The sequence below is a fragment of the Octopus bimaculoides genome, chromosome 4, assembly GCF_001194135.2.
Source record: "Octopus bimaculoides isolate UCB-OBI-ISO-001 chromosome 4, ASM119413v2, whole genome shotgun sequence".
NCBI classification, from domain to species: Eukaryota; Metazoa; Mollusca; class Cephalopoda; order Octopoda; family Octopodidae; genus Octopus; species Octopus bimaculoides.
The window spans coordinates 22343154-22354237 of record NC_068984.1 but is presented as its reverse complement, the minus strand read 5'-3'; positions in this window follow the sequence as shown (position 1 = coordinate 22354237).

The window sequence follows — 11084 nt, the reverse complement described above, 5'->3', positions numbered from 1 at the left end:
TATATATATATATATATATATATACATATATACATACATACAGACATATACACGACAGGCTTCTTTAAGTTTACGTCTACCAAATCCACTCACAAGACTTGGTTTGCCCGAGGTTGTAATAGAAGACACTTGCCCAAGGAGCCATGTAGTGGGACTGAACACCGAACCATGTTGTTTGGAAGCAAGCATCTTATCACAAAACCACTCCTGTTCCTAACCACACTTGCTCCTAGCCACATTTATAATTACTACCCTTGAATCTAAAGCACTGCATACAAATTAAGACTACATTAGTACTTTAGTAAATGCATCTATATACATCAGACCTTACGATTAGTAAACTTAAAACTAATGCATTACGTACAAATAGCCTCCGCAATAGATTAAAAACTGTAATACTACCACTATACCTGCTTTAGTATGTAAACTACCCTTAACGTTTTACCAAATTACCGCCGTAGTCGGGTCACATTCTTAGTTATACACCCATAACCAGACGAACATATACACGCTTTTATACAATAATTATATTTAGAGAAGCATACGCAATGTAGATAACTGTTTTCTGCGTTATATATTTAAGTGCAAAAATCTATATATACAAGTTTGTAGGAGTATGTATGTATATGAGTTCTTAAATGTACATGTGAGTTTGTGTATGTGTAATAAAGAGTATGTATCTATGTAAGCGTGTGTTAAACTGTTGATACAGGATACAGAGGAAGATTTTCAGATGTAAGGATAGATAAAAATATATGAAAACAAATAAATAAATATAGCTTATCTTTAATGAAGTCAGTCGGTGCGTTATGGCGGTAAACTCCATCATTCTTATCTAAAAGCTCTATTTAGTGCAGTAAAGAAGTAAATATAATGCCCAGAAGAACCCTTCATGGGAGTAGCAATAGCATTATATCCCTAAACCCTCCAATTTTCTCAATAAATGGAATCGTGGCCTTGTATTCAATTATAAATATTACAGTTTTAGGCTGGAAACTAAATACATTTAGCGTCCATTTATCTAACTCCATTAAGGGTCTAAGAATAATCGATGATTGTGTGAAATAAGTTGCACTGTCGAAAACGAATTCTGATAAAGCTATAATAAAAATTGTTCTTCTTAGTTTTTTTCTCTCTTCAAAAAATACCGTCTCCAACAGACAGTATGCACAACCGTAGAAAAATCTTAATTCAATGAATTTTTGGAACTTCGAAATTATTATTAATAAAACAGAATTAGGTATCATTCTAAGAGGCATTAACAACGGCACTAGTTCACGGTCCTAAAATTGTTTTATATCAATATTCTGGAGACAGTCAAAGGAATGCTATGTGTTTGAGGATAGCATAAATGTTATCCAAAGGTTTACGGTGGCAGTCACTGCGCAGTCCAGTCACTTAATCAGCGATAAATCACAAATAAATGTCTTTCATTGGAAGCACCACTGTCTAAAAGAAGTACACATTGGATCATGTAGTCCTGATATAGAAAAAGACGGTGGTGAAAGCCAGGATAGCTTTCATCTTTGGTCTGCTTCAACACTAACATGAACGGTCTTTATATACCCTTCATTGCCAGCATCCACTGCGTCTTGCAGCCGTTCTTCCACATATCTGAAAATCTACACTTCTGTGCATCCCCACCAAGAGATATCTTTTATAACAAGCTTCGTGATTTGCATCAAGCAACTGTTTAGGGGTCATGGAATGAATTTGAACTTGAATGTTCTCCAGAAGCTCTCTGACGTTTTAATAGCATATATTCAAACCGTTAGTAAGCGGCTTCATCTTAATATATAAAACAGAGTTTGTGTGTGTGTGTGTGTGTGTGTGTGTGTGTGTGTTTGTGTGTCTGTAAATTTGTGTATGTTCCTTATGCATTCGAAAACTTAGTTGCCGGTTTTGACGATTATGGTATCCAAATTTTCAGTAATCTTTCGGCTACCAAATAAACCTTATTTCCAGTTACATATTTGCATTACAAAAATTGAACATTATAATCTTTCTGTAAGTCATCTGTCGTAAACAACATTTTATACCACCTCGACAACAACCTCACATTTTCTATATGTGTGTGTGTGTGTGTGTGTGTGTGTGTGTGTGTGTGTGTGTGTATCTGTGCGTTCGTTACGTACGTTAAGCCGATAATTGAGACATATATCTGAGTGTATGTGAGGGTGTCTGAGTGTGTCAGTATACCTACATTTTTGGGACGACTGACACACACACATGCACACATCTAAAGACAGAAAGTGACACAGTGAGAGACAAAGATAGGCCTGAGGTGTGCATGATTGTATGCCTGGGTGTGTCTGTCTTAGTATATGTATGTGAGTGCATGTCAGATTGTATGTGTGATAATGTTTATACATTAGGGTTCAGACAATTAAAAACATACACATCTACACATACATATACGTATGTGTACTAGTGTGCATGTGTCTGTTAGTGTGTGTGTGTGTATTTGCGCGTTCGTTACGTACGTTAGGGCGATGACTGAGAAGTATATGTGTGTATGAGTATTCATACATTTTTCACGACTGGTGCACACACACACACACATCTAAAGAGAGAGACACACACATACACACAGAAGGACAGAGATAGGGCTGAGGTGTGCATGAATATATGTCTGTGTGTGCGTGTGTCTTAATATATGTATGTAAATGTATGTGAGAGCGTAAGTGTGTGCGAGTGTGTGTGGTAATTGTTAATCATTAGGCCTCAAACAATTAAATACACACACACATACACACTTCTACACATACATATACATATGCGTATGGGTATGTGTCTGTGAATATGTGCGTTTCCCGGTTACGCCGTTTTAATGAGCCCACATCTAATGAAGTAGCCATCCTTATGGCAGGTGATCCCCATGAAAATCTCATTCGTACTCGAGATAACAACAAAGTTAAGGGCTAAAAATTATGTTGATCTCCAAGATGCTTTCCATGTCCTAGAAGCAACAATTATGACAAAGGAGAAAATATATTTATTCCAAAAATTCTTCTCACACCTACACATGTTCCTTTTGAATTTAAGACGCTTCAGTTTCCAGTCAAACTAAGTTTTAGTAAATCAATAAACGAATCGCAGGGTCAATCCCTCATGGTAGTTGGACTTTATCTCTCTACTACATGCTTCTCACATGGCTAGCTCTATGTTGTTTGCTCGCGAGTTGGAGGCAGCAACAGTTTACTCATTTTGATACCAACAAAAAATTACACAATGAATATTGTTTACCCTGAGGTGCTTCAACATTGACAGATTTTCAATTCGAATTTCTGTTATCATTACAATTTGGATATTTTCTAATAAAGTATAGATATTTTGAAATAATTATGAGAATATATCTCCATATTCATTGTTTACTAATCTGAATAAGAACTGCAGTAGCCCGGGTCATTCAGCTAGTATGCCATAAATTAGAGAAAATAATTTCTTATTTTATTGTTTCTCATTTAAATTTGTATATCTTGCTATCATACCAGGTTTTCTTACAGGGCGCCACTACTACTTTTAACAATACTGTCAAACAAATTTAATAAAATATATATAAATAATATATATATATTTTTAAAATGTTGTAACAAGGACAAATCGCCGGTAACCAGTTCGCCCGATACGCTAATGATTTATATATATATATATATATATATATATATATATATTGAATAAATAGAACCAACAGGAAGGAGTATGTTTAGAAAGGGACCAGTGCAGAAGTACATACTTTTCACACACGATGAATGCCTAAGCCTAGACTTCGAATACTACCGGCTTTTTGGTAATTCTAAGGGAGAACGAGCACTATTTTACAACTTCAGCATCTGGTTGCTCATTTTCTGAGAGGCACATTTTGTATGCATGTAGTGAAATATAACTATGAGAATATGAGAGATGCTAGTGGTAACAAACTCTCAAGAGATTTGAACTGCCGAACTTCAGAGAAGTAACCCCACTCAAGCAAGTGTTTCGGCTCTTAACTCTTTACACTCTAAGGAGGGGCCGGCCGCATCCACGTCATGATACCTGGGTGCCCTTCTGCTGACACTTTTTAGCACACTTTGATATCAGAGGCTTGTGCATATAAACCGCTTGGAGATTTTTATCTGGTTACCCCTTCCCGTTTACAAGCTTTCAAACTTAAACTAAAAGAAGAAATAACATGGTTATCATGGTAGGGGTGAAACGTCAACACTATCGCAATGATTCACTCAAAGTCAATTCATTTTGCGTTAAAATACAAAAATATCGCTTTCAAAGAGTATGGAGGTTGTTTTTGTTCCTCCTTGACCATATCTAGCTGGAACATCTCTCCGCTATCTTTGATATTGCCTTTAGAACTTTGGTCCGGTTCTTCTCAGAGACTGAGTATTGTTTCATTAGATGGTAAGCAGATTTGCCCTAAACATCTCTGGCTCCAACCTCTATGGCAATACAATTAACCCGCAAGTTGTTTCCCTCGGGCTGTTAGCTAGACTGATACAAAAAGTTAGTGCCCCTCCAGCAGGGCTCTAGTTAAAGTTACCTGCTCTTAGAGGCGTCTGTTCCGTGTGTATCAGTGATATTTCTTTAACACTAAGAGAAATATTTTGGTTCTGGAGATTATACGGTAATGATGCTTGTATTTATGCTGTCGACCTTTCATTCACTATTTTCATTTTTATGGCATAGTCGTAGAAAGAAAGGGAGTGCCTATGAAAGTTTTCAAGAAATGCGAGATGAGTTGGAGGAAAGATTAAATAGCTATTACAACAGGCGAAAGATTAAGTCTAATTGTTATTCGAGCAGCTGCTATTTTGTAATCAGTTGCCAGCAGGTCTTAATTATAAGGTAATGGAAAGAAAAAAAAATCGAGTTGCAGGATGGGTGCGAAATTTTCTGTTATGTTATGTGTTAAAACCCTGTGAAGACTCTGACGTCAAATAAAAGTAAATAACAAGCTGAAAATTAGGAGAGAACTCAGAGCATCGTTACAATTGTTTGCAATATTTGTTAGTTCTCTCTGCGGTGTGAGTTCAAATTTCACCTTGGTCATCTTTACATTTTATCACCTCAAGTTTGGTAAAGTAGTAGTCCACTACCCGTGGCCATTGTTACTGTGTTTCTCTCCTGTGTCTGTCTGTATGTCTCAATGGAAGAAATTTGCTGTAGTGGAGTCTAGAGAAGGAATAGATTCAGCGAGATTTAGATGCCCCTGACACGCTGTATGTGACGAAGGCACCCCTAAAACTCCAGTTAGTTCATGCCTTGAAGCACTACAAAGCAATCCCGTTAAACTGACCAACAGCTGCAAATTTCTAGCTTTGTGCAAATGTAGGAAATCAATATAAATGAACAGGTCAGGTAGTTGGAGTGAGAAAAAATAGAAGAAATTAGAGGCTAGAAGAAAAGACAAAGTTCACTCAGTAACTTCAAAAATATCAACAAAAACAAAAGCAATGTTGTTTGTACGAGAAAAAAAACACCAAAAAATATCAACAACTTCTGATGAACTATCAGTTGCAATATAGTAGTAAACATTTCCAACATTCCAATGTGTTTTAGAACAAAGAAATGTGTTGTAATAAACCAAGAACGATACGAAAAATATATAGAACGGTTTGTGGTTGGGTGTTTGGGTGGCAGAGGGATTAATTTATGGCAGCTAAACCATGAGAACTGCATTATTGATAGCCGGTCACTGAGTACTATAACAAAAGCTTAGTTTGTATACAAAGTATGTTGTCAAAATTTCAACGAAAACATATTGAGATTAACTGCAAAAACGATACATAATAATCGTTTGTTAAATAAACAATCCGTTAGTGATGTTTCTTATTCCTCCTTTTCTCATCTTTCCTTTCTTTCCTTCTCCCTTTGCTTCTTCTTTTTCATTTTTTTCTCCTTCCTTTTCTTTCTTTCCATTTTCTTCTTTACACTACGTGTTCTTTCTCTACTTCATTTTTCCTTTTCTCTTCTTCTTCTTCTTCTTCTTCTTCTTCTTCTTCTTCTTCTTCTTCTGCTTCTTCTTCTTCTCCTCCTCCATCCTCTCTCCCTCTCCCCATTCTCTCTCTTTCCTCTTCTTCTTCGTCACCTTCGTCTTGTTCTTCTTGCTCCCCTCTTTGTCTTCGTCTTCTGGTTCTTCCTTTTCGTCTTTTTCCTTTGCTTCTATTTCTTCTTTTTTCTTTTCTTCTTTCAGTCATTGTCTTCTTTTTTTTTTCAAACCCAAATGAATAATTTTATTCATTTGTTTTCACTATGATTAATTACTTGTATTAATATATAATTCAATTATGTAGCTATTGTCATTTCACTGTACTTGAAATCATCACAAATTACTTGGTAATAATAAATGCTACGCTATTGGCCTGCGTTCTGTGATGGTCGGAATCGCGGTTGATACGGGGGTTCGAATTCCTTTGAGACTCCTGTTAAAGAAATCCCTACTTTGCAGTTCTTCGGTTGATTTTAAGGGCCAAATACCGCGGGAATATACAACTTGTATTAAATATACATCCACATAAATGAATTCGTAATGTTTTCAGTAGACCTTCAGTATTTGAAACAATATTATTCTCCACCAGCATCACTACAAAATAAGAGTGATGTTACTGCTGTATTACAAACCATGAGGTCATCTAAAGCAAGGGAAGACTACACCGCTAGTTATGGCATCTGACTTTGTTTTCTTCAGGTTTATTTCTACTGATCCTACCAAAACTCCCTACCCAATATAAAATTTCTGGCATGAAACTATCTTAAATGTGTTAATTATTCTATATTCTTTCACATACCTCCCCCCTCAGTATGTTTTCGCAGACTTCACACTGAATAGTTTCCCCAGCACGTCTTCATATTTGTCATGGTTCGTTCCTCAATCACCAAGTTACGATTACTCATAGTAACGTTAATTACATTCCTGTTATCTAGTTATCTCTTTGCCATTCTGTGAGTGTCTGGCAAAACTGAATACACTTCCATTTTCTATTTGTCTTATGAATTAAAAATGATGATGAAAAACACGAAAGAGATTTAATATTATTGGTAACAGAGACAGTATTGACCGTTAATTACAAGACAAAAAGTGCTAGAGCAATCTGTGCGTGTCTCTTTTTTATCCTCCCTTCCCCTTTCTCTTCATTCGTTCTCTGAATAGAAAGAACTGCAATAAATTGACAAGGTGAATTTAGTAATAAGGTGTTATATGACCAACATCCTAGTCCAGACAGTAAGTTCCGGCTAACATGGGAGTACGAGCAATTTTAATTCTCGACTGCAATAATTTCACTTCGCCTTCGGCGAAGACGTCAATACCGTACACATCTTATTTCTAGAACACATTGTCTTTGTTCATATTTTAAAACAAATAAAATATTGCGGAATTAATATATATAGACAGAATATACATCAACTGAAATATCTTGTTTCCTCCGACGCGATTCCGAATACTTAACAGTTTGAAATTAACTTGTGTTTCATCCCTTGGGTTCGATAACGTTACAACCAATATGTAAATAGAACGCGTTTATAACAGCTAACTCACCATGGAAGATTTAAAATTTACTTAATTAATCTATGTTCCACAAGCCGAGTCTTACATTGTATATACTCGTACGAAAATTTCTCCCTTAATTCTTTATAGCTTGTAACTTGAAAAAGAGAAAAAAAGCAGTTTGTTTCATCTTGTAGTGGTATGTAAGAAGTTTTCTGAGCAAGTAAGATACATTATGAAATTGCTCATTCTGTTAATGCCCTTGAGAGGGAGGCGGCACACATTGTCGTATACTTCTTCCCGACAAATTTGTACGTTGAGAGCATATAAATAACTTTTACTATTAAAGAGCCAGACATAAGAAGTGAGTTAAAAGAAATGGTTACATATCTACAGACGTTAACCTGCGTTCTTGTTTAGTGTTCTACCGAGAAAGATATTGTCTAACATCCACTATTTTCGTTATACAAACATGAGCTCAGTCATCTACGAAAAATATTTCTGCCAAATGTTTGGTTCAAGGGGAGTTACTAGTAACCACGTGAGCGTAAACAATCACGCATGCGCATACGTACACAAGCACATGATCATAGACACTAAACATACTCTCAAACATGTGCACAAATGCACATATACAAGAACACATACATACAAGACATTCACTCTCTTACAAAACATGCACACAGAGATTAATGCAGACCAGCAGCAGGAAATTATACAGATAAGGAAGACAGTCAATCTGGGCTAGAGGTGTATTTTACAAATATAGCCATTCATGTCAATATCCATATAAACGTTATCTTTTCGTTTCGAAGGCCATGCACTTGCAGTCCAAAACTACGAAATACCTAATATTTGACACTGAATGAAAGAAATATTCAAGATTCGACCGTAAATGTTATAGTTATGTCACATTTATGTTTTGAGGAACATATTAAATGTGAGTAGCAGCTTTCCTAAATGTCGTTGCAGTATGTGCAATGTTGTCTGTAAAAACATTGCTCTTCTGTTAAATTCACACCAACATAAGGATTATTTGTAGATACCGTTGGCACGTCAATGGAATATGCAGCACCCGGGGTATCGTGACCAGTTCTTCCTTTGCAACAACGTCTGCGTTCATTCTTGAACAAGGAAACTACGGTGGTATTTCATTTTGAGAAATGCAGGTAATAACCGCCCTTGACCACGAAATGTCTGCAGGCAAATTACTACGCAAAAAGAGCGTATCAAGCTTCATAGTGACAAATGATTCTTCCATTTGCTTTTACATGCATATATGAACAAACATAAGCACATGCACATATATATCCACATTTTTCAACGTCCTTGACTGGCTTTAATTAAGCGCCCTTAGATTGCTTTTTATCCGAGTGGTTTTCCAAAATTTATCGTGCCGATTAAGCACAAGATGATGGTTAACATATGGACAGAAATATGCATACATACACCAGAGACAACCAGCGGAAATAGTCGCAAATTTATTAAATTTCAATGAATATATCTGAAATTAATGTCAAAATACTTTGCCTTGTTAACCTCTTAACATATACATTTTTTCAATCTTCATGCAAATATCATATTTTTTATTATTTTAAATCTGTATGTAAGGAAGAATAAGTATACAGATTACTTTGGATCAGTTATGATTTATTAATAGAGCTAACGATAGAAATTATAGTTACTGGTCGGTAATGATAGAAACAGAAATAACATCATGAACGAATTACTTTGGGTTAGAAATAAGTGACAGATACCTCAGAGTGACAGATACCTCAGAGTGACAGATACCACAGAGTGACAGATACCACAGTGAACGTATATTTTCGTTCAAATAAATATTTACAAGACATCTCTGAACGAAAATATACGGGATTAATATGTTAAGAGGTTAAGGAATTAATTATTCTTTTGATCACGTAGCTTCAAGGAACCTTTTGTTCATGATTGTGTTAAAATGTAATTGGCCAAGCAGAGCGTTTCTATAAACAACATGGCTGAACAGTACAACATCATAAGAAACAATGCTAAAGAAAATACGAAAAACAAAACCCAGATGGTAAATAAGATAGGTATAGTTGTAGATATAAAAGAAGCCAAAAGGATAAATCGTTCCTGAAGTTACTAACTCAATAATGACTTGTTTGATTGCTATTAAATGACAAAAAGTCTTCTGTTGTCTATTTGCATAGAGAAAAAAGTTGGTAGAGCTGTTAACACCTTCAGATGAAATCCTTTGTTGTCTATTCTCTGGCTCCTTACATTATTTCGAATCCTAGCGAGGTCGGTTTTTGTCCTTCGCCCTTCTGATATCAGCATAATAAATTTCCACTCTAGGGTAGTGAATTAGCAGAATCTTTAGAGCTGTTAAGCTTTTTTAAGAGCTTGTTGCAGCTCTTGACATTTTGATTTCAAATGCTACTATAGATTACTAAGGTGGTAGACAATCTTTCATCCGTTTCAAAGCCACGGACTTACCCTTTGATATATTTAGCAAAGGAGCCCATTATGTTGCAAATATTTGGTGCACGTCTCCGGCTTTTATGAAACCTTCCTTGGAGGCCATTACAAGTATCAAGGCCGCTGTCTTGTTTCCTGACAAAACCAGAGGAAAACATTTGACCTGCAGCAACCAGAGCAAGATTATTTCGGAGCAAGATTTCTTTTAAGATGAAAGGAAGGTTTGTGATTTGTAGGACTCACACGCGTGCGTGTGTTTGTATGTGGCGACGGAAGTAGTAGTGCTGAATAGCAATCTGTATAGCCTAGTTAAGGTGGATATACTGTAAGAATGACACTACTGTAGTATTCGTTTCCTGAGAGCATCTCATATAGACGCACAGTGCTAAAAAGCACAGAATTATCAGAAGCAGCCAAAACATAAAAGGGGTCCAAATCTAGTTAGGAAATGCTAGATCACATGATTTTACTGCATTTACGTCATCGGCAATAGGTATCCACTATCACGGCATGCTAGCCAAATAATTTTCTTCTGCTACTGGTACGTCTCCGCTTTTTAGCACTATATGACTATACGAGATTCTTTCTCAAGGCGAACAACACAATATTATGGGACTCTTGCAGTAATCCACGCTGACTATGATGTATGTGTATGTGTCCGCATGCGGCTAAGTTTTCAGTATTATCTTAGAAGAACTAGCACAATATTTCCTGATTAAGAAAGCGTATTTCATAGCAATTGAAAACCTTGCTTCCCACTATGATCCCTGACTATACGGAGTGCGTTTCAACTCTGTATTTACTCTTCTGAGTGGGTGTTCAGTATTTACTTAGCAAATACAAATAGACAAAGTTAGCTGGTAGTTATTCACATAACGCAGAGAGAGAGAGGGGGGGTTTCAGGACAGTCAAGAAAGAGGGGTAAAAAACATTTTTCTTCTCTTCTAAACAAATCGAAAATGCATCCGATTCATATAAATGAACAACGAAACATTTTGTTTTTATCATTTTGATTTTGTCTTGTCAAATTCGATAAACGAACGAAAGCGCTAATAAGGAATTGTCCAAAATTCTGACTGCCTATTTTTTCTCAACATATATATATATATATATATATATATATATATATATATATATATATATA